The 24,145-nt window shown below is 33.8% G+C and overlaps 1 pseudogene across 3 annotated transcripts in view; it reads left to right on the top strand.

The window, feature by feature from the left end:
* The window catches only part of LOC149806089 (ras-related protein Rap1 pseudogene), a 332,158-nt pseudogene extending 309,003 nt beyond the window's left edge, over window positions 1-23,155 (top strand). For all 3 annotated transcript variants that reach the window (XR_016419852.1, XR_016419851.1, XR_016419853.1), the window contains 2 exons: window positions 15,677-15,766; window positions 21,739-23,155. The product of XR_016419852.1 is annotated as a ras-related protein Rap1 pseudogene, transcript variant X2 (transcript). The remainder of the gene's footprint in view (window positions 1-15,676; window positions 15,767-21,738) is intronic.
* Window positions 23,156-24,145: the final 990 nt, after the last annotated feature.

Below are 24,145 nucleotides of genomic sequence, written 5' to 3'. Positions count from 1 at the left end.
TGAATAACATCAAAAGAATATTGTATGCACATCCTTAGAGGACTTTAACAGCTTACCAACGTTTCATATTTGTTATTCGAAAAGCATTAGAAAATGACCGGATTTACTTATGTTTTCCATTATGACATGTTTGCTTGTTATACGCTGCTGTGAAATCAGCATAATTAACCTCCATTAGTTCACTTTCTGGGAAACAAAACTAATAAGCACTCAACATTTCCAGTTCTGAATATAAGACTAATAAGCTCCCAGCATTTCCCTTTCTCATAATATGACTAGTAAGCATCCAGCATTTCCCTTTCTTAGAATATGACTAGTAAGCTCATAGCATTTCCCTTTCTCAGAATATGAATAGTAAGCCCCCAGAATTTCCCTTTCTCATAATATATTAGTAAGCATCCAGCATTTCCCTTTCTTAGAATATTACTAGTAAGCTCCCAGCATTTCCCTTTCTTAGAATATGACCAGTAAGCTTCCAGCAGTTCCCTTTCTCAGAATATGAATAGTAAGCCCCCAGAATTTCCCTTTCTCATAATATGACTAGTAAGCATCCAGCATTTCCCTTTCTTAGAATATTACTAGTAAGCTCCCAGCATTTCCCTTTCTTAGAATATGACTAATAAGCTCCCAGCATTTCCCTTTCTCAGAATATGACTAGTAAGCTCCAAGCATTTCTCTTTCTCATAATATGACTAGTAAGCATCCAGCATTTCCCTTTCTTAGAATATGACTAGTAAGCTCACAGCATTTCCCTTTCTCAGAATATGAATAGTAAGCCCCCAGAATTTCCCTTTCTCATAATATGACTAGTAAGCATCCAGCATTTCCCTTTCTTAGAATATGACTAGTAAGCTCCCAGCATTTCCCTTTCTTAGAATATGACTAGTAAGCTCCCAGCATTTCCCTTTCTTAGAATATGACCAGTAAGCTTCCAGCAGTTCCCTTTCTCAGAATATGATTAGTAAGCCACACACACACACACACACACACACACACCCTACAGTTCCCTTTCTGCCACAGCTGTAATGAAGGATATTTTTTCTGATTCGAAAATTGATTAATATAATCCTGATTAGTATACAGTGCAAATAAGACACTAGAAAGTCCCTTATATATATATATATATATATATATATATATATATATATATATATATATATATATATATATATATATATATATATATATATATATATATATATATATATAATTATAAGTCCCTTATATATATAATTATAAATCCACGTATATATATAAGTCCCTTATATATATAATTATAAGTTCCTGTATAGATATAATTATAAGTTCCTGTATAGATAATTATAAGTTTCTATATAGATATAATTATAAGTCCCTGTATATATATTGTTACGTGTTTAGGCTCTAATAAACAGTAAGAAAAGAAAGAGGGAAAACAACAAGCTTTGAAATATTTAACAAATAATATATTTCCTTGGAAAAACACTGTAAAAATGAAAAACAAGAACTTACGATTTAAGAATCAAATCCAAAAGTATCCCAAGAATAACCCGCGAATTAAATTTTAGAAGTCCTAGTAACGAAATGTTCTAATGAAATTTGAGTTCGAGTCCCGACGGAAAATCCACAATGGAAGGCAATGACATATACTGTAGTCAGTATTGTGTTGTTTCGTCTACAGTTTTTTGTTGATTCACAAACATTCCTGTGTTTGAATTTCCGAATAAACTTTAGAGAAATGTCTATGTCCAGGAATTCTGTATGAGCACTCAAAGATTTCCAGGAAAAAGAATTAAGCTTTTAGAATCCAAAGAATTTGAATAAAAATTAAAATGTAACTCCAAGCTGGTCACAATCAAACAAATACCTTTACATCAAGTGTTCTTTTGAGCCTAGACTGAGAAATATATCTCTGAACATAACTAATAAATCTAACTACTGCGCAATTTCGGAAAACCCAGAATTGCGAAAAAGGACTGTGTACAATCTAAAAGCACGTACTCTCAGTATGACCTTGATAAAACCAATTGTTTTATTCCAAAAATAAAATAAAAATATCAAGTTGTTTACTTGTCTCTCTGATTTCTGAATCAAAGTCAAAATTAGAAACAGTGTTTCTCTTATTAGGTATTTATGAAAAGATCCAAGTCAAATTGAATTTTATGGAAAATATCAAATTCCTAGTAAACAAAATTACATTACATTGACATGTAATGAAATTAAAAACAATTTTTGTAAAAACTTACAAGCAGACAATTCAGTTAAATCAAATATAAATTAAATCAAATATACACATCAATATGATTATAAGTCCCTGTGTAGAGTCCCTTTCTGCCACAGCTGTAATGAAGGATATTTTTATTGATTCGAAAATTAATTAATATAATCCTGATTAGTATACAATGTAAATAAGACAATAGAAAGTCCCTGTATATATATAATTATAAGTCCCTGTATAGATATAATTATAAGTCCCTGTATATATATATATATATATATATATATATATATATATATATATATATATATATATATATATATATATATATATATATAATTATAAGTTCCTGTATAGGTATTATTATAAGTTCATGTATATATATATATATATATTATTATAAGTCCCTGTATAGATATTGTTATAAGTCCCTGTATAGATATTATTATAAGTTCCTGTATAGATATTATTATAAGTTCCTGTATAGGTATAATTATAAGTCCTTGTATAGATATTATTGTAAGTCCCTGTATAGGTATTATTATAAGTCCCTGTATAGATATTATTATAAGTTCCTGTATAGATATTATTTCAAGTTCCTGTATAGGTATAATTATCAGTCCCTGTATAGATATTGTTATAAGTCCCTGTATAGATATTATTATAAGTCCCTGTATAGGTGTTATTATAAGTCCCTGTATAGATATTATTATAAGTCCCTGTATAGATATTATTATAAGTCCCTGTATAGGTGTTATTATAAGTCCCTGTATAGATATTATTATAAGTCCCTGTATAGATATTATTATAAGTCCCTGTATAGATATTATTATAAGCTTCTGATTAGGACACTCTAGCTTAGCCATTGTATTGTGTTTGTAAAATACAGGGAAGATTGGTTTGAACTTACTGCACCACATAGGTCATTGTCAAAGGGGTGTGTAAAGATGGATTCATAGCTCTACCAAATCGCTAGCATGCAGCTATTTTATCTGCATTTCTAGCTTACACTGAGATACTAAGTCATGCCGGGATGCCCAATAACCCCATCTTACAGTTCCTTCTACACTATTGTCTCCCATTAGAACTATTTGACAAGAAAGCAAAAATGGGCGGGAAGGGGTAAATTTGTATCGGATACTATAAAAGAAGTTTAAATATTTCAAGTTCGAAATGAAATTAAAATCTGATTTACAATTATTTTTAATAAATACATTTATTTTCTTTATGTTGGCTTTTGATAAACGGTCATTGATATTGATTTAAATCATGTACTTTGGCTAGTTTTAGTTCCATAAATCAGCCTTCCAAAACTGTATTGATACTCATGGTCACTTTCAGGGTCCGATGTCACCTGTTCATTAAATGGTCAATTCTGCTGCATAAAGATGTCTCTGGAATACAAGTAAAATACAGTCTAGACATTCAATGGTATTTGACAACAGCAGTATTTAGTCACGAAACTCGAAATGGCTACAGTACATAGCTCCATATTATTCCACGTGAATTTAGAAGTCGCCAAACATAGGTTTTGATCCTGAATATCCTGCACATATCACCAACAGGACCGTTCAGTCGACGGTACCTCAAGGAGAAATACCTGTAAGTGTCTACAGTGTACATAGATGTGTTGCGGACAGTACGGTCTGCAAGCATTCATCGATTTTCTGAACAGGTGACATCATACACACAAATCGTCATTAAGTATCAACACAGGTTTGGGGTAGTGATTTATCGGACTAGGCTAGTACTGACACGATTGTATCATTTAAGAAAGCAGAAGATACTGATTGAACTATGGACGATGTGTCTAGAAAATGAACGTAACTAATTGTTGAATTATTTATAAGATAAATACAATTATTTCTAGGAAAAGTGGAATTTTTTTTATATACATGTATACACAATTAAGTAAAATTACAACTCAAACAAGAGAAACGTTCCACTATAACACCTTTAATCAGACGTGTACAGTTTTATTACATTTAGCATTAGTTTAATTATATTTAACATACTTATTGTATTTATTAATTACATTTAGTGGTGTAAGGGATATTTTGTATTTTTTAAAAATACCATTTGCGAATCAGTCTTTAAATGAAATATATGTGCTCATTTGTATATCAGTATATAATTTGGATGTGCTTCTGTTTTTTGTTTTATTTTATCCGCATAGTTCTAAGCTGTTGAAGATCAATGATTGTCACGTGCTCTAAGTGTTCCTTCTATATGGTTCATTTTATAATTAAACCGACATTACTTTCGTTTTCACAGCAGAGACGTTTTGATTTGCTGACTTAACATTCACTGAAATTAATGACGGAAAATGCAGGACCAGTATACAATATTCAGTTTTAAGAAGATTTTGGTTAACTAACTTTTCAGTCGTGAGTTGTCCGAGGTTTCACTATCTATCTATCTATCTATCTATCTATCTATCTATCTATCTATCTATCTTATATATAAAAACGTACTGTATTTTTTTCATCTTTGAACAAATATTGACAGATACGTGTGTATGTAAAGGCGTTGAAAACATTATTAGAACCAAAATTTGCGAGAAAAAGATAATTCAGTGAAAATATTTATGTTCAAATAATTTTTGCCATGATATGAGTAAGATATCGTTTTGTAAGCAAACCATACCATAAAACGAATTTCAAATATTGTAACAGAAGCGCGGGATTCTCGTTGACAGTCTGCACGGGATCTTCTAAACAGACTGGTACTAAATTGTCCTCTGAACAATGTTTGCAGAAATAAAGTGACGAAGCATACGTTTCGCTTCGAAACTAGCTTTGAAATGAAGAACCCGGTATGCGGTATTTACAACAATTTAGATCTTTTCACACGCTCTGGAGATGTTCTTTTTTTAAAGACATCACTGACTCCATGCCTCACAGAAGCCGTTAGTAGCATTAATAAATCTTCCAATATGCTGCATAATTATCCTAGACTCATAAAAGATCCCTTTAGGGTCTAATTTGTAAGAATTGGATTTCGATCACTTTTGTTGCAAAGACAGATGTCTTGACGTTTGTCATCTAATCGAACATAAAGTTGTCAGGTGAAAAGAGTTGTTCATGCTCCGAGATTTAGAGATGCATCCAGTGACGATATTGCAACTGAAGTTTTAGAACGTTTAAAAGATTGTGGTTTTTGTAGGAAAATAAGTTTTAGAACGTTTAAAAGATTGTGGTTTTCGTAGGAAAATAAGTGTTAGAACGTTTAAAAGATTGTGATTTTTGTTGGAAAATAAGTTTTAGAACGTTTAAAAGATTGTGGTTTTTGTAGGAATATCTGACATTACCTATGCAGGATTTTACCTACACTTGCCGTTATCTTCGTTTTTTATTTTGTTGTTGTCTTTTTCAACGTTTTAGCAACATTTCAACCTATTATCTGTTGCTTTGTGGTACATATTTACTTTGTGTAAGAGGGTTTATATTCTTGAGAATTATAGCCAGGTATTTTGCCTTCACCGTTATTGGTACTTAGGTTTCGCTTTCCTCTCTTCTGATCATGTAGTCTTGAACCAAAATGCTTACATGCATACTCATTTATCGAATATACATACTTCCATGGTCTTATTTATGACGTTGGAAGATACAAGTGGTATCCAAAATATATTAAATCCAGAAATAAATATATGAATGTTTTTTTTTCTGCGTACTCAGCAGAACGTATAACCCGGAGTAATGTATGATCATTAACAAGGTTGTTAGTAAATAGTGAAGAAAGTTCACCAAATTTCGACAATATTCTTCTCAGGTGATATGTTTAAAACGCCATGACTGTCAGTTATTTGTGTTTATAAAGGATACTGTTTATGAAATCATAGATTCAAGCTGCATTATTGAATACCCAGATCGCAAACTGCTGAAGGAACCGTAAAACCCGCAACTTATTTATAATAATTAATTCATTTCCCGGTGACAAATATAATTTTGTTTTTCGCGGGTTGCAGCATTTCTTGACGCTATAAACATTACAAGAGAAAATGTGCTTAACTTACCATTGACTAGCATTTGTGCATCTTGTTAAAACCATAGTCCGCCAGTAATATGGGTGTATTCTGAGCATATTCGCTGTATCCGTGGTGTTGATATTGTCCCAGGTGTTTTAAAAAACGTACTTTTTAAGGACGGAAATCATTTTACCCTATGATTACTTAAACATTCTTTCTAGATTATGTTATTTTCTTTTCGTCGCTTCTGCTATAATTGAATTCCAAGTTATTCGCTTTTTATTTAATGTTCAGATTTGATTTTATGGTTACACGCTGTGAATGTTTTGCTAGGACGCTTTCCTGTCTGATGTTGTATCACACTGTCATAACTGAACTGATGCACAATAACCCATTTTTGTCAGAATTATCTAACATTAATAAGCTCACCAAAACGTCAGAAGAAAATATAGTTCCCATAGGTGAATGATATTTTAGGCAAACGGGCCTATATAAACACCTTTACACTTTGATTTAGTCACATTAAGAACAGACGCCATCCACTAGTGCATTCAAATACTCCGTTATGTGCACTGTCTTCAGTGGTATTGAAAAAGAAACATTGTTTTCATATACACATAATTAGTTTTATTCGGTATGCAATGGAACAAATGTTTCAGTAAAGAGTAAAATTCACTGTGGTCATTGATACACTCAATCAGTCCAAAAGTGTGAATTCACTGAGGACACTGATAAACCCAATCAGTCCAAACTGTGAGTTAATAGAGGTCACTGATAAACTCAGCCAGTCTAAAGTGTGAATTCACTGAGGTCACTGATAAACTCAATCAGTCCAAACTGTGAGTTAATAGAGGTCACTGATAAACTCAGCCAGTCTAAAGTGTGAATTCACTGAGGTCACTGATAAACTCAATCAGTCCAAAGTGTGAGTTAATAGAGGTCACTGATAAACTCAGCCAGTCTAAAGTGTGAATTCACTGAGGACACTGATAAACTCAGTCAGTCCAAAGTGTGAGTTAATAGAGGTCACTGATAAACTCAGCCAGTCTAAAGTGTGAATTCAATGAGGTCACTGATAACTTCAATACCTTTTTAAATTTGAAGAAGTAGCTGTACTACCATCAATATTTTCAACACAACGAGTTATTGAGCTTGCAAAATGTTCTGCAGTTTTTGTCAAAACGACGCTTTTAGAGGGTACTTGAAATATCAGTGTTCTTGCACCAAACGATTGGAGCTATCTCATCGTTCTCCGTTGTCCAAATTCTTAATCGTCATCATTGGCTAGCACCTACGTTGTTCGAAAACTTTAAACATAGGTTCTTACAAACGATTGTCGAAATAATTGTATTAACTTCAGTTATCTACTTGTATCAGCGTACAGTCCACTCTTGTTAACTTGAACTACACCGACTAGAGGGAATTAGTTTTTTTTTATTACCAGAAGTTCATATCAAACACAATTTAAAATAGAGGCAAGGATAGACTATAACCTGGCCATGATGAGAAGGCATGTGAACATACACATGTATTTATGTTAAATGCATATCCTTGAAAAAATTAGATACAATTTTGACTTTGTAATGTCATGTACAATTATATATTACTGTATAGATCACATTCGTGGCTGTATTATGTCTTTGTACATTGTTGTAATACGCTTTATACTATAGTACTGATTACATGTAAGTTAAAATAACGTCGATTTCGCCCGTTCGTTTGTACATTGTTGTGTTACTGTATGTACTACAGTATAGATGCCTGTATATTTGTACTTCGTTTTATTGTATGCATAATCCTGAATATTGTTAAATTATTATTTGCTTTAAGTAGTTAGTAGTAAAAGCAGAGCTTTACTGCATATGTTATTAAGCAAATGCACCTAAAGTAAAGATTACTTGACTGAAAATGAATGTTAAAAAACAGTTTGCATATCAAGAGGAATTCGTATTTTTCTGTCACATAACCGTTATCAACATGCAAAAGCCTATAGACAGACATTTAATTATATATAAAAAGAATGCACATGATTACGTATGTACCTTTCTATCTGCTGATGCCCAAATATATGAATCCAGTTCTGCACTGCAACCAATCCCATCAAAGGGTGGGAATCCTCTTTACTGGAGCGTTTTGGCGCTTACCCACAACGCTCTCCAGGGGGTGCGTCGTCTGAGTTGAGCAGACTCTGCTCGGAACATATTAGTTTTTCCTTTGCTCCTATCTCTTCCGCCAAATCCATTGTGAGGCTTCTTTGGCCTGTTGGACAACCTTAGTGACTACATTGTTGCGTCTGGGTCATGTAATCCCAATTACTCCCAAGGGACGGCAAAGGTCTGTGTTAAAAGGCCACGGCATCCTATTTCTACCGGTAACTTCCAGTACCTTCCATCCATTATATTGGCATTCCTGGATGAGTGGCTGATATATGTCCAATTTCCTCCCATGGGCCTCTTCCATTATAGCTTCCCTTGGCACTGTCAGTTCCAAGAAAATCACATGATTGGTACATCCTGACCAAAGGATAATATCAGACCTAAACGTTGGTGCTACAGATGTCCCTTGGGATCTTCAGCTGTCATTTTACATCTGCCTGCATTTCCCAATCATGTGCTGCCATCAAGATGCATCTTGCTTCAGTCTTTTCCATTTGTGCCTCACCTCTTCTCACAAACCTGAAGAAATTGTGACCATTTTAAATTGATATTTCTTTCTCCTGGCTATATCCATACTGGCAGCAACCTCAGAAAGCACATGGCCATGGAGCTATCAATTACGACCATCATTCAGAGCTGCATTGCAACATGTGCACTAAATTTGCAAGTCTCAGACAAACACTACAGTTAGGGTCATCCGTTAGTCTCCGTGTCCTGAGGTTTGTTAGTGTAGGGAGAACATCATACACTGAGCGTAAGAGGAAACTGATTTTATGGGAATCAACTGTGCAGATGTCACTCCAGGACAGTTTCCTGGACCTCGCAACTTCCCAGCGTACCCAGTCCTCCCTGCTTGTTCTTTATAGAGTGTTTTATTAAATAATCTGGCATGCAATCTGAAATCATAATCAAATTGGTTACAAACCATTAGACGAGGTCCACTAATTTAAAGCCTTCTTTATTAATTATTTTTATCCTTACACCATAAACAGACAGTCTGATAACTAAAACGAGGATAATGTTACATTGCCATATCTGACAGAAAAGTAAAATTATTACAACTAAATTATTTTGGTCATTTTTTGGGAAAACTCAAATTACTTAGAGCGCAGTTGTCTCAACTTCGTCACATTCTGTTTTTGTGGAGAACTGCGACAGATTTTGATATATGCTCGCAGTTTGGAAATAAATGTTGGCAATCTGTAGCAAAACAATAGGCAACTGAATGGCTAATCTTCAGATATAGTGTATGTCAGTGCGAAACAAAAATCTAATTTACGTTATATACATGTTTAGACGGTAAATTAACACTGGTATCTGATACAACTGTTACATTTATATTCTCTGGGGTTGATGAGGACTCGATACATACTACGTGTCCTGTTTAGATAAAGGAAGGGGGCATATCGAGGCACAGGGTTTCAATCCAAACAACTCTTTTTCAATAATATTTACGGGGTGTATATTTTAAAAATTTGAAACAAACAGCAAGATTACCTAAATAAAATCCAATAAGCAATACTAGTATTTTACGTATCGAAACATTTCATTTCAAATTGCAGCAATTGCGCTGATTTATTTAAACAATTGAAATAAGTGCAACATCTCAGGCCACTAAATTCTGTTTGAGCAATATTTACGTTTTAATCTCATTGTTTACTTCATCCAGTATCTCCTAGACTATGTAATCTTTTAGAATGGCGGCAGCCTTCTAAATTATCCGCCATGTATAGTGTTACGATTCTAGGTCTTAAATTAAGTAATAGAAATAAAGTGAAACCGACAATTTTAAGAGAACTTAACAAACAATTTATTTCTCAATAGTGCAAAGTGAAAATATAAGAAACACAGTATTGTAAAAAAAATACAGAATGTTCCGAATGAATTCAAATAGTCTTGAATGCCCTGATGTAACAAAATGATGTAATCCAGAATGTCTTTCAATAAGTACAGAAAAATCTAAAGTAGTGTTAATAAACCCGAAAAGGGAATGACCACTTTAGCAATTCAAGTGAATATTTTCAAAACAATAATTACTCTTCGAATCACTTCAACAACACAACTGGATTCCCTAAGACTGATAAGAATTATCTGTTTATCAAATCCATAATTAGACATATTTCACTTCGCCTATAACGAAATAAAATGTCACAATTTCCAACGGAAAAATCCTTGTCTTATTGTAAACAAGACTGACCATGAACTCTTGCTACGTATACAATTTGTTTAGAAATTACAACCATGGACAAAAGTCAACTATCTAAGCATGTTCATTACAACCCACAATCATAGACAAAAGGTAGCTATCTAAGCATGTCCTTTACAACCCACAATCATAGACAAAGGGTAGCTATGTAAGCATGTCCTTTACAACCCACAGTCATAGACAAAAGGTAGCTATGTAATCATGTCCTTTACAACCCACAATCATAGACAAAAGGTAACTATCTAAGCATGTCCTTTACAACCCACAATCATAGACAAAAGGTAGATATGCAAGCATGTCCATTACAACCCACAATCATAGACAAAGGGTAGTTATGTAAGCATGTCCTTTACAACCCACAATCATAGACAAAGGGTAGCTATGTAAGCATGTCCATTACAACCCACAATCATAAACAAAAGGTAGCTATGAAAGCATGTCCTTTATAACCCACAACCATGGACAAAAGGTAGCTATGTAAGCATGTCCATTACAACCCACAACCATGGACAAAAGTCAACTATCTAAGCATGTCCATTACAACCCACAATCATAGACAAAAGGTAGCTATCTAAGCATGTCCATTACAACCTACAATTATAGACAAAAGGTAGCTATCTAAGTATGTTCATTACAACCCACAATCAAAGACAAAAGGTAGCTATGTAAGCATGTCCTTTACAACCCACAACTATGGACAAAAGCGAAGCACATAATACAAAATAAATATACATTAAAAAACAGGCAAAAGCTAACCATATAAGATCATTAATAAAACCTCTCTAATATGAAAATTAAAAAAATATACCTATATGATTTTATCAAAATCTTTCACCCAACCCTATAGATTTCATAACAGCTTGCTCATTACTAACTGCTCTTAGCATCGTCCCAGAAAAAAACAGAATTAGACGAAACGTTTGTCCAAAATTCAGCGTAATATAGCCGCAGTAGGAGTTTTGGGATGTTAAAAGGGTTTGTTTTGTTTCTTGTGATATTATGCTGATACTAATTTTAGGATAGTGGACTCCCTCTTGAATGTCTCTTTACTCCCTATATGACGTCTCCTGATCAGATGCCACCTTGACTAGCACGAGCAAACACATTTTCCTACCGTGTTTCCCTCTTGAGAGGCGTATCAAAAAATGTATACGTAGGTATGTAAAGGTTTCTTAATGATCTGAAATTTGCTAATGCGAAAATTAAATTTAATTATATAATTATGCATAAAATGGTTAAAGAGAAAAGATAATAAAATGTAATTTATATTTCATTGACATTTGCAACTGCTGCCGTCCTTGTTAGCCTGTCCAAATTATGACTTCGATCTTCTTTTAGTAGTAGTTTCTTCTGAATATGAAATCTCTTTATATGTGAAAATGTTCGTGTTTTTTCACGATCTCAATGTGCTATTCAAGTTTTATCTTTTAGATACCAATATAAATTGAAAGCTTACTCAGAAAAAAAAACTATATATAAGCTGTTTTTTCATCTGTAGTTTATTACATTCTGCAGTTTCAACTCCGCTCAGAGATTGAACTGACAGGGAATATTGAATATTTTTTTCATCGCAAGCATGTCGACATTCTGGCTGATACCAAATATGACTTGTGTTGGCTGTAATATGTCTAAGGATACTTCGTTTGATCGTGGTTCCGTTATTATCATGAAATTTATCATTTTATATCATTTATGTGCTGACCTAATTCCTACTTGATATGATAGTGCATAGTGTAACCTTTTGAGAGGCAAGGAAAAGACAAATCGAGCAAGACCGCTCCGGCGGCCTTGTGGTTAGAACATCAGCCTCGGATGCTGGAGGTCGTGGGTTCGATCCCCGGTTGAGTCATACCAAAGACTTACAAAAATGGCACTAGCAGCTGCCTCGCTTGGCGCACAGCATTAAGAGGTTAGTGTTAGGACTGGTCGCCCTGGTGTCAGGATAATGTGACTGGGTGGGTCATCATGCTACATGTCTGCAGCACTAGTGCTAGACATCACTATAAACTGTCACACTGCAGACATCGTAGCGATATGACTGAACAATTCTTAAAGCTACGTTAAAAATCCAAATCACACACACACACACACACACACACACACAGATCGAGTATGCTACCTTACATCAGAAATAGCAGATTTATACAGACAATGCGAGTGTATTTCTATCAGCGCATTAGTATTTCCTTTATAAATTATCGAGTTCTGGTTAGGTAATTACAGGGATTTAACACAGAACAGTGCTTATTTCCATAGTCCGCGGAAAAAGATGAGACAAGAACAGACGTTATTACGCTTTCACACATGCTATAATCAAAGACAACGAACATGAATATAGCGCGTGATTTCATATAATTATGGGTTGTTTTTACAGTCGGTACGATTTTGTACGCAAATGCACACAATGCACGCGCGCGTACCTTGCGCTGACATTTTGAGTCCCTAACAAACTTCTGTCATCGTTAGTCATCGCGTATATTCAAGATAAAAAGTTGATTTAATTGTCGATAAGGATATTTACCTCATCGAAATGATACATAGATTATACTTAAAATTAAGTGTCGCTATAGCACGAAAGACAAAATAAAGCTTGAAGTTCCCTGGCTTATATCGAAAGACAGAATAGTGAAGTTAACCGTAATTATGCATATTGCTTTTAAATAGAAATGCAGCTATTTCTGACAAACACATAATATTTATATTTAGAAAAAAATACTTTCAATGACGTCCCTACGAATGTAATCCTGAAAGAGTATGTACGCACCATGATCTTTGGGATACAATATCAATTAAAATTTCATAGCATGTGATTATGCCAGAGCTTTTATGTACAAATACTTTTCACGAAAGCAAGTGCAAGTATAGTCAGATATTGTGTTTGTGGTGGAGATGATGAACGAACGAAGATACCGAATGAAAGTGAGAACCATTAAAAGAAGTATCATCTTCAGTGTAATGAAATGAAACATGTGCCTAACGGAACATGACTTTGTGCCGAAATTGTGTTGCTTGAAATGCTTTTAGAAGTATGAAATTATATATAAACGATTAGCTTTTTAGTTTGAATGATAGCCAAATGCTTGATTTCAATCTATGAAAATTGAAAATCATTACATGTTTCTACTTGTTTGTGTATCCATTGGTTTATTTGGTTTGTGCGTCTGTGTATTGATTGATATATTTGTTTATGAACGAATAACAAAGATGGTTGAAATTTCAAGGTTGTACTTGAAGAAACAAGCGGGAAATGTCTCGTATTCGGTCTCGTGCAGTTGACATGCACAACATAATGTGATGTAATAGGATACCATTACACACAAAAATGAGACTTGCCTTCATAATTATATGGGCAGAACAATGTTGTTCTGAGCCGTTTTTTGCTAGGGAATCAAAATGGCGGATACACACTTTTTGTGACGTCACGTGAAAACAACGTATACTCAACAGGCTTTACAGTATTCGATATATACGGCACATCGTTTACAATAGTAATAAAGTACCTGTACTCATTCAATGATTATATTTGTATACTTTAGTTCTGAAAATGTAATAATGAGGTATACATTTTCGTCTTTTATCTTGAAAATAGGAACGCAACAGGAAACGCTGATATTCATCACTGCCCGAACATAACATATGTTATAGAAGACATTAGCACAATTACTATTTTCAACAGGAAACCAATAATTCTAAGCTTAATTAAACTTGTAGATGTTAATTTGATAGTGAAACACATGTATATTCTAAATCAAAACTAGTTTGTAGTTTAGACATTTAGGTGACTTATTGTTGTTAGCTACCCAAACTTGTCGATATTGCTCTTTTAGTCTTATTTCTAGATATTTTGTTAACAATTAAACTGACACAAAACTTTAATTTCTACATGCATGGCCCAACATAACATCATCTAATCTAGATTTTACTTCCGATATCCATTTATTCCAATAAGAGGTGTCAAAAGGTATTGTATAGAGAAAACATACGGTAACACACTTGTTATGACCTCTAACCTCTAGCACACTAGTTTATCACACGAGTTTTAATGTTATAAATTATGGGAACTGACAAAGCTCACCATATAACATATAGAGCGGTACAATTAGTTTCATTCAAGATACTTCTAAGGAAAAGAGATGAGCCTTTTCAATTATATCAGATCTTACAAATCCTCAAATTTAGGATAAATATGTTAAAATTGGTACAATATTCAGATTTAACAGTATAGTTGATAATAATAGGCAAATGTAAATTATGTATACGCTATTAAACCAAATACATATCTTTATAAGGTAAAAATACTAAATTATTCTGGCCATTGGCCAATTTTCCAATTATGGGAAATATTTGGACTTAATATATATAAATTCATCCGCAACATCATTATCGCCTTTCGTATTTTAAATTTGTATGCCTTATCTTTTTGAACCAATTACAATAAGTGTTGTTTGCACTGGACAGAATATAGGTTCCAGTTTTCGAAATGTGTCTACTAAATGTATCAAGTAGAAATATATATTCAGAAGCGATTCGATATGTCTCTACTAAATGTATCAGTTAGAAATAGATAGCAAGAATAAATACTTTATATAACATTAAAACAATTTCCATGATGCATATCAAATACAACTTATGCCATAATCCATCTCTCCAAAGATTATCTAAGGCATTTCTGTAATTAACAAAAATACCCACTCCCTCCCCCAAAAGTACCCCCTCCCTCCCAAAATGTACTGTTGCGTTGTCTATAAAAATCAAATAGGTCATACAAGAAAAATACACTGTCCATTGAGAAGAAGTCTCTCCTGAAACCAAATTGAGTTTCATATAAATAAAAATTAATATTATCAAGAATTTTAGTAAACTTAAATTTAATATGGCGGTAAAATTGTACCAAAACAGCTGACTAACTTGATACGTCTATATTCGGATATATCAATTTTGTCATCTTTATATTTATAAATTGGAAGAATAAAACACATTTTATTGAACCTAATGGTACGAAGCCAGTATTCAAGATTATATTATAAAAATTTATATCCACATTTGTCATGCCAGCCATTAAGATGTTTATATATTAATTCAATACATTATCAATAAAACTTTCTTTATTATTCCTCGGATTGTTAACAACATTAAACATTTATTTTCAGCTGAAACTGGATCCTTCAAAACAGACTTATTGACAAAAACCACCGCTTCCACCGTTTCGGGGATCTTTTGGTCGTTACTATCTATATCAAGTAAGCTGATTTCTTTAAAATACCGAAAAACTTCTTCTAATGCATTGATCATGGTTCTTTTCCTTTCCAACATTATTTATTATATAACTCAATATAGCTTTGGTGATTTATATCGCAAAGCGCGTATTTTGCTTTACAATGATTTTCTTAACTATAAAAATGCTATTAAATGTTTTCGTATGCTTTCTGCCAGTTTTTAGCATATTAGCAATGCTCACCGCATTTTTTTTTTCTCGTGCAATTTTCTTTACCGGTAATAACGTTTTCTGTAAATCTCTGAAAACAAAGGATTACAATGAAGCAATTCACAAGCATGTCAATTACTGTCGTTACAAAATAATTCGTTAGGCTCTAATCACGGGATATGCATTTTTCAACCCCCTTGTCTAAACCCACTCTTTCGTTCCAAACATAGGTATTACATATGGGTATTACACAAAAGTATTACAGAATTCATTGTACAAGACTTCAATAAATGCATGCTATACATATTTCGATTTTCATCATAAGAAATGGGATCTGTGATACATGTATTGACGTTTGTTCCCTCTATGGAATTCATTGTATCGCGCACTGTTATCATTATCGATACTGATTATTTCAGCTTTATTTCTTCTAAGAAAAATATCACTTGAATCTGATAAATTAATATTTTTGGTAATAAAATCACCATCGAGAAAAATATATATATATATATATATATATATGTGTGTGTGTGTGTATGTATGTATGAATGTATGTATGTATGTATGTATGTATGTATGTATGTATGTATGTATGTGTGTGTGTGTGTGTGTGTGTTTATTTTCTTGTAGCCGATTTCCATCAGCAGGTATATTCATATATTTTAAGCTTTTTCCAAACATTGGTGACACGTTTTAGACAGTGAAACAAATCTACAGTATGTACAAAGATTAAAAAAATTCTAAAGATATATAGTTGCGTGTACATACACACATTCCCCTGCACATTCATACATACATATATACAGCAGGACTCAGGAAACATTTTTCCAAGCGCTCGTCCCAGGGAAGAGTGCGACTTCAGAGTCCCACATTATTCTCGACACAGTGCGATTGTCCACGACACTCGCTTTGACTAAAGAAATGCATGCAGACTTTATGCTAAAATGTGTCAAAACACCATAAGCATATGTTTTAATGTTCTTTAGATGCACATATAATAAGAGAAATCGCATTTGCACACATAGCCTTTGATGTTTTAGTGGTTTTCGTGTTTACAGTGAAACCGTTCAGTAACCAAAAAATGTCACAATTTCCCTTTCAACGAACTACTGTACATCATTATGAATTAGATATGGGAGAAGTTAAAGAGACAGAGAATGCCAACATTTTATAATTTTCGTCTGGACAGACATTGTTAAGCTTGCCCAGGTGACCATTATTTTCAAGACTGATGAGCTTTATTAAAACATTGTCAACCCAACGTGAAAATACCAGCTGATACTGATATAAGTATGCAATTAGTTTTTAACAAGCGCCCCCCACCCCCGGCCTAAGTTGCTAGAGCGTCAGCCTCGGATGCGGGAGGTCTCGGGTTCGAACCCCAACCGAGTCACACCCAAGACCTATAAAATGATACTAGCAGCTGCATCGCTTGGCGCTCAGCATTTAGAGGTTAGTGTTAAGACTGGTCGGCCTTGTATCAAGATAATGTGACTAGGTGGTACATGATACGACATAACTGCGGCATGATGCCCCCATGTTAGACATCACTATAAACTGTCAAACTGCAGTCATCTTAGCGATATGAGAAATTTTTTTTAAAGCTACGGTAACATTCCAAATCACACACACACACACACACACAAAGTGCTCTGTAATATTATTGGACAGAGACATTAACTTGGAATTATAGTGACTTCAGACAAGGACAATTTGGATTGTATTATTTATTCGGATTCGTCAAAAGACTTTTGGCACATCATCACACTTCATGACATTGCCACATTAGTATATTTGAGACTACAAGCACATCAACACCTTCAGCGTTGGATTTTGTTTGCAATACGACTGAAATTTAATTATAACTTTATTCGGGGCCCCGAGTGGCCGAGTGGTCTAAAGTGCTCTCCGTTACGGATCACTGACATCTCACCTCTGTCTGGGTGGGTTCGAGTCTCGGATTCAGCCAATGTGGGTATGTGAGAAAGCTTGCCAGTAGCTTCACGTGGGTCTGTGGTTCTTTCCGGGATTTTCCCGGGTTCTTCCTCTCGTGTGCTGAAAATGGCGTTAAACCCAACAACAACAACAGCTTTATTCATTAAGGCTTGTGTTAGACATTTTAGGACTATTTACAATTTAATTCAAAATATCATAAGTTCTTTTTATATTTTCACATTATACTCTCGGGAAATACGTTATTTGTTGAATTTTACAAATTATTTTTGGCTTTCCCTCTTTTCTATTTTTTTTAAGACCATAGAGTCGTAACAGAAAATTGTATACTCATGTACGGGATAAAAATTTCTCTAAAATATTTCAGAAAACTGTTTTTGAAATTTAAATTCAGTTTGCTTTGGAATGTTCTATGTCCCTAGGTATTACTTTTCATATTTGAGAAATCAATAGTGAAACCAAAAACACTTTCACAATGTTATCTAAAGTGGTAAACTGATTTTTAAGCCTTACCAAAGAAAGGTTAAGCCCATAAAAAGGATGAATTACTCCAGCTTGCCAGACATGATCATTCTCATGCGAAGACTTTTTTAACCAAGAAAGAAATAAAAATGTTTTTCTCCAGTATTTGATGTGAAAGAATTTATGGAATAAAGTACTTTAGGTTTGCTTAGTAAGTCTCTACCTGGCTCTGACATGATGGAATTGAAATTAAAAAAGCAAGACGGAAAAAGAGTTAAGAACGCTTGAGCCTCAGAAAGAAGAAAGAGAACTGCAGTAACAGAAAGAGGAAAAAGAACAGCTTATCGGTATAAAGCAATTTCAGTCTCGTATCAGCACTTCCAAAATCACAAACTGGCACAACTAGTAGGAATCAGTTTTCTGACAAGATTGATCAGAAATCCTTATCTCTTACTACATGCACCTATTGCAAGACGAAAGCGAACGCTATTTCTGATTGCTACAGTTTGGAAAATATGTACCAGAATCAAGACAGACCTATTCCAAATGTTCTTATTTCTTAAAGGTTAAGGTCACGGTCATGTATTGACAGTAATACATTTGTTGAGTCAAACAAACCACAGCCTGATTTTATTATGGAGAATTATGAACCATTCATGTCGAAAGGTTCAGTTTCACTATTGGGTGATTCGGCCAATCATATCCCTATTAAACTTTTAAGGGACACATGAGTTTCACAGTCTTTTATTATCAGGCATTTTGCCTTTTTATGAGAAGTCTTCTTCTAATGAGAGTGCTCTTAATCATGGAGAAGAATGCGGCTTTGATAATGTTCCTCTCCATTGTGACGATCAGAACAGTGTCGTCTTTATCTATCCAGAGTATTCATTTACTATTAGGCAATGACCTAGCTGGAGATAAGGTTGTGTTTAATCCACTTGTAATTGACAACCCTTGTTTGGGTCAGAAAGTCGATCCTATTGAAATTGAAATCGTGATTTATACCCAGCGTGTGCAGTTACTATAGCTATGACAAAGAAAGCTCTGAGAATGATGTTGATCAGGAAATTATTATCTTTAGCTGACACATTTCTTGGTCAGGCTTCTGATGAGGTCCCTTTTGCTCCTGGCATGGATTTTAAAAAAAGTATTGAAAACAGTGATCTAGTTTCTACTACTCATTTTCTTTATTTTTAGCACGGTGACAAACGACAAACGATCCAATGCTTGTTGCAGAGGGCTATTAGCGAACTGAATCCAAAGAAGCACCGTTTCTTATTTTGTTACAAATGTGGTCCTTCTGAGACAATGGAGACCACCTGAGATACCTGTTGGTGAAGAGTAGTCAGTGACCTATCACACTGATTCTCCTACGTTTAATAAAATAATCGTATTGCACTAACAAAACAAGCATTTTGACAGCAACCTTTTATTGGGTCTCAATAGGCATATTGTTTCTTGAATTGTTACCTGACAATGACATATTGCAGATAAATGAAAATAAGTCTACATTAAAGACGCAAATAACAATTAACTAACCGTAATGGATCTTGTGGAAAGCATACATATTGTAATTATGGCGTTATGGTTCATTCCTTAGACAAATGATGGCTTTTATACTGAACCAACTCTACTCCCAGTCCGGTTTTATTTTATTTTTTGCTTTCGTTTTTGTCAGCCAATAACTATTTTGTATATTTTTCTGTTTCAAGACGGATCAAACAATCAGTATGGGCCTTATGAATTATTAAAGTTCAGTGGTATTATAAAAAATTAGCATGCGCTTCATGACCACTTCATCATGTTTATTTTAAAATATGCTGTAGCAGACATTTATAAACACGTAAACCAAGTCGGGTTTGCATTTGCAGCCTAAGTTACGTATATGATCTCTGATGCTAGTTTAAGTGCTTGGCAGCCACTAATCAAGCCAACCCATTTTTTCTCCTCCAGCCCATTTTCTCGCCTAAGTCAAATTTATTACAGATTTAGCTTCTATGTGATTCTATAAACACTACAAAACTTATGTTCAATAGGCTCATGCGTTCTACCTTACATATTTTTCGGTCGGTTGGTGGGGGTGGGCGAAATACTAAACTATCCATCGGGATCTTAAGTAACATGTTGTTCCTATTTGATAAGATTGTCTAAGGGAAGTAAATCTTGCTGGAATAAATGTTTAAGGAATTTCTTATCAAACCACCGTGGCGGAAGGACAGTAATAGTCGCGTTACTTCTTAGTAGAAGAGATAGGAATAGTCTATGATGTAGGTGGATACAATTACCACGAATTATTCTTGTAGATCTACAATACCTATGATTCCAGACAAAGAACTGAATCCTTCTTTTATTCTGTGTGACATTCTGGTAATTAATCGTTCTCTCGTTGCTGGCTATGAAACAGTTCAAACGCATGGATGGCATAATGGAAAGGTCCTTCAGGGCAGGTATAACCAAATTAAATTTGGAACTGTTCTTACCTGTTTGTATCATGGCGTATCAAATAAAGAGGAACATCCTAACTGTAACTGAAAGCCTGACATACAATTATTCTGTTCGTGGAAGGTTTTGTAGAGTGAATATTTACAATAAAAACAACGATCCTATGGTCGCCATTAATTGAATTGAACGATATGCATAGTACATATGACTATGCACCATGCTAATCTATCAAACGGGAAAAAGAAGTTAGGTTTCTTTCTTAAAAGCTGATGTTGCAGAAATAGTTTAAAAAAGTTTCTAAATGCTAATTTTCACATCCTCAAAAACACAAGTTACCTTATCTGCCTACCCCAAACAATTATATGTATGTATGTATGTATGTATGTATGTATGTATGTATGTATGTATGTATATATATATATATATATATATATATATATATATATATATATATATATATATATATATATATATATATATATATATGAAATTAAAGGAAAGTTATGATTCGATAGAAATTTTCCGAATTATACCTTTCAGTTTCGTCATATTTGCCAAGTCAACGAGAATGATTTCTCCTGTATGCTATTCAAGGGTTTTCAGGTTTCCTTGAATAATGCGAAGTTTAAAAATAAAAAGAGAATACATTCAAAATATGCTCTGTGATAGAATTTACTTGTAAACAAAGTATTTTTGTATACAATTTCACCAAATATAGTGTTTAGTCCTGTCATTTTTATTCATTTGTCAATTCATATAAATAATTTCATATAGTAAATACTATCAGCAATAGTAAGATGGCCTTTTTATATTGGTTCCATTGTTTTCTTTCTATGTAACTTTTAATTAACATAAACTATAATGTAAATATTTTAAGTACACATGTGTAATCGTCTTATATTCACTAACTTTAGATATCTTTCATTACAGGTGACCCTCAAACAGGAGTTGACTTACTTGCTCGTCAATTTGCAAACATCAAAGACGATATTCTCCTAACCAATCCTCTACAGTTCTCGAAAATGACATAAATTTTTTATTTTTAATCTAGTACCATGTATATCCTGTGAATTTATTGACAAATAGACAGTTCAAAATGGTGGATACTGATCATAGAAACAGAGTTATCTTCCTCGGTGCCGGTGGAGTAGGAAAGACTTCTATCTTGAAAAGATTTCTGACATGCAAATTTACAGACGAGTATAGGGAGACTGTTGAAGAACTTTATTGCAAAGATTACAGCATTGACGGAACCGACTTTAAAGTAGACTTTTTAGACACTGCGGGAAACCTTGAATTTCCTGCCATGCGCAGGCTGTATATATCAACTGCGCACGCGTATGTTCTCGTATATTCCATAACGAATCAGGCGACGTTTGTGGAGGTCAAGAGTTTGTGGGAACAAATAAAAGAGGTTCGAAGTAACTACGAAGACCTGCCTTGTGTAATAGTGGGAAACAAGCTAGATTTGGAAGACAATCGGCAAGTAGAAAAATTTGATGCCTTGAATTGGGTATACAACGAAAGTTCTTGTGGGGCTTTCGTAGAAGTGTCTGCCAAAACAAACGATTGCATCAAAGATGTTTTCAAATTGCTGCTTGAAAAAGCTAAAAATCCACGTGCGCGTTTGAACGAACCCTTTCTTAAAAGGAGATTAAGTGAACACTCCTTAGAACAAGAAAAGGAGCAGACAGTCGAAAAAGGAGCAGAAGAAGCTATTAGTAATAAATTTGGCCGCAGCCGCAGTCTTATCAGGCGCGGAAGCAAGCCAAAGGTTAAAAAATCTGCGGGAAGGCATCAAAATAATGACGACTGCGTCATTTCTTGAATATATTGTCTCAGACTACTTTCGATAATCTTTTGCTTGCATGGCCTGCTTAGTTGCCAAAGATGTAAATGAAAACAACTCAGTATCGACACCCCCAATTTCCAATATTTCTTCTGATGTCACATTTTCTATCCATAACCACTCAATGATACTTTATGTGGGACTTATTTATGCATGTTAAAGGTAAATGTTAATTGTTTGCTCAGTAATTATGAAATTTATCAAGGTGAAAACATGTATTGTGAACTAAACTATATGGAAGGCATTTATTGCAAGGACAATGATTTTTCCATTTTATTTTCAACACCTATTTTTTCCTCTTAAGGTGTGTGTATCTTTATTTTCGCGTATTTCATGAATACACGCAAACTTTAAATTTTCATTGCATAAAAAATGTTTGAAGACATTATAGATATGTCCTAAGATAATAGGATTCCGCGAAAGTTGATATACTCCAAATATACTAAACTTTGACCGGATAATTCACCTTTGCCCTCAAAATAAATCACTCTTAAATAACATAATACTCAAACATCTTCGTGAGCAAGGTCGTTACAAACGTCTTCATTAATTGTATCCTGACAAGAAATGAAGTGAAAGGATAGAATTATGTTTCTTAAAATAAACGTGATATTGGTTAAAGCTTTATTATTTTTAAGAGGTATCTTAGTCAGTCCATGGAAAATTACTTATCCTGACAATCTGAGACAATATATTTAATACGACAATGAGTACATTTATTTATCTTGACTATTTAAATAAATGTATTGTATACATTGACTTATCATGACTATTTACGACAATGTATGCATTTACTTAGCATGACTATTTAAGACAATGTATACATTTACTTAGCATGACAATTTAAGACAATGTATGCATTGACTTAGCATGACAATTTAAGACAATGTATACATTGACTTATCATGACTATTTAAGACAATGTATACATTGACTTAGCATGACAATTTAAGACAATGTATGCATTGACTTAGCATGACAATTTAAGAGAATGTATACATTTACTTAGCATGACTATTTAAGACAATGTATACATTTACTTAGCATGACAATTTAAGACAATGTATGCATTTACTTAGCATGACTATTTAAGACAATGTATACATTTACTTAGCATGACTATTTAAGACAATGTATACATTTACTTAGCATGACAATTTAAGATAATGTATGAATTTACTTAGCATGACTATTTAAGACAATGCATACATTTACTTAGCATGACTATTTAAGACAATGTATACATTTACTTAGCATGACAATTTAAGACAATGTATGCATTTACTTAGCATGACAATTTAAGACAATGTATACATTGATTTATCATGACTATTTAAGACAATGTATACATTTACATAGCATGACTATTTAAGACAGGGGTGGGCAAACTACGGCCCACGGGCCACATGCGGCCCGCCAAGGGCTTTCATGCGGCCCGCCAAGGGTTTTCATGCGGCCTAGGAACAAGTCATCATTTGCACTGACTCT

This window comes from Sinohyriopsis cumingii, chromosome 2 (genome assembly GCF_028554795.1).
Source record: "Sinohyriopsis cumingii isolate HCF-2022 chromosome 2, ASM2855479v2, whole genome shotgun sequence".
In the NCBI taxonomy this organism is placed as follows: Eukaryota; Metazoa; Mollusca; class Bivalvia; order Unionida; family Unionidae; genus Sinohyriopsis; species Sinohyriopsis cumingii.
This window is presented reverse-complemented; position numbering and strand designations above follow the sequence as displayed.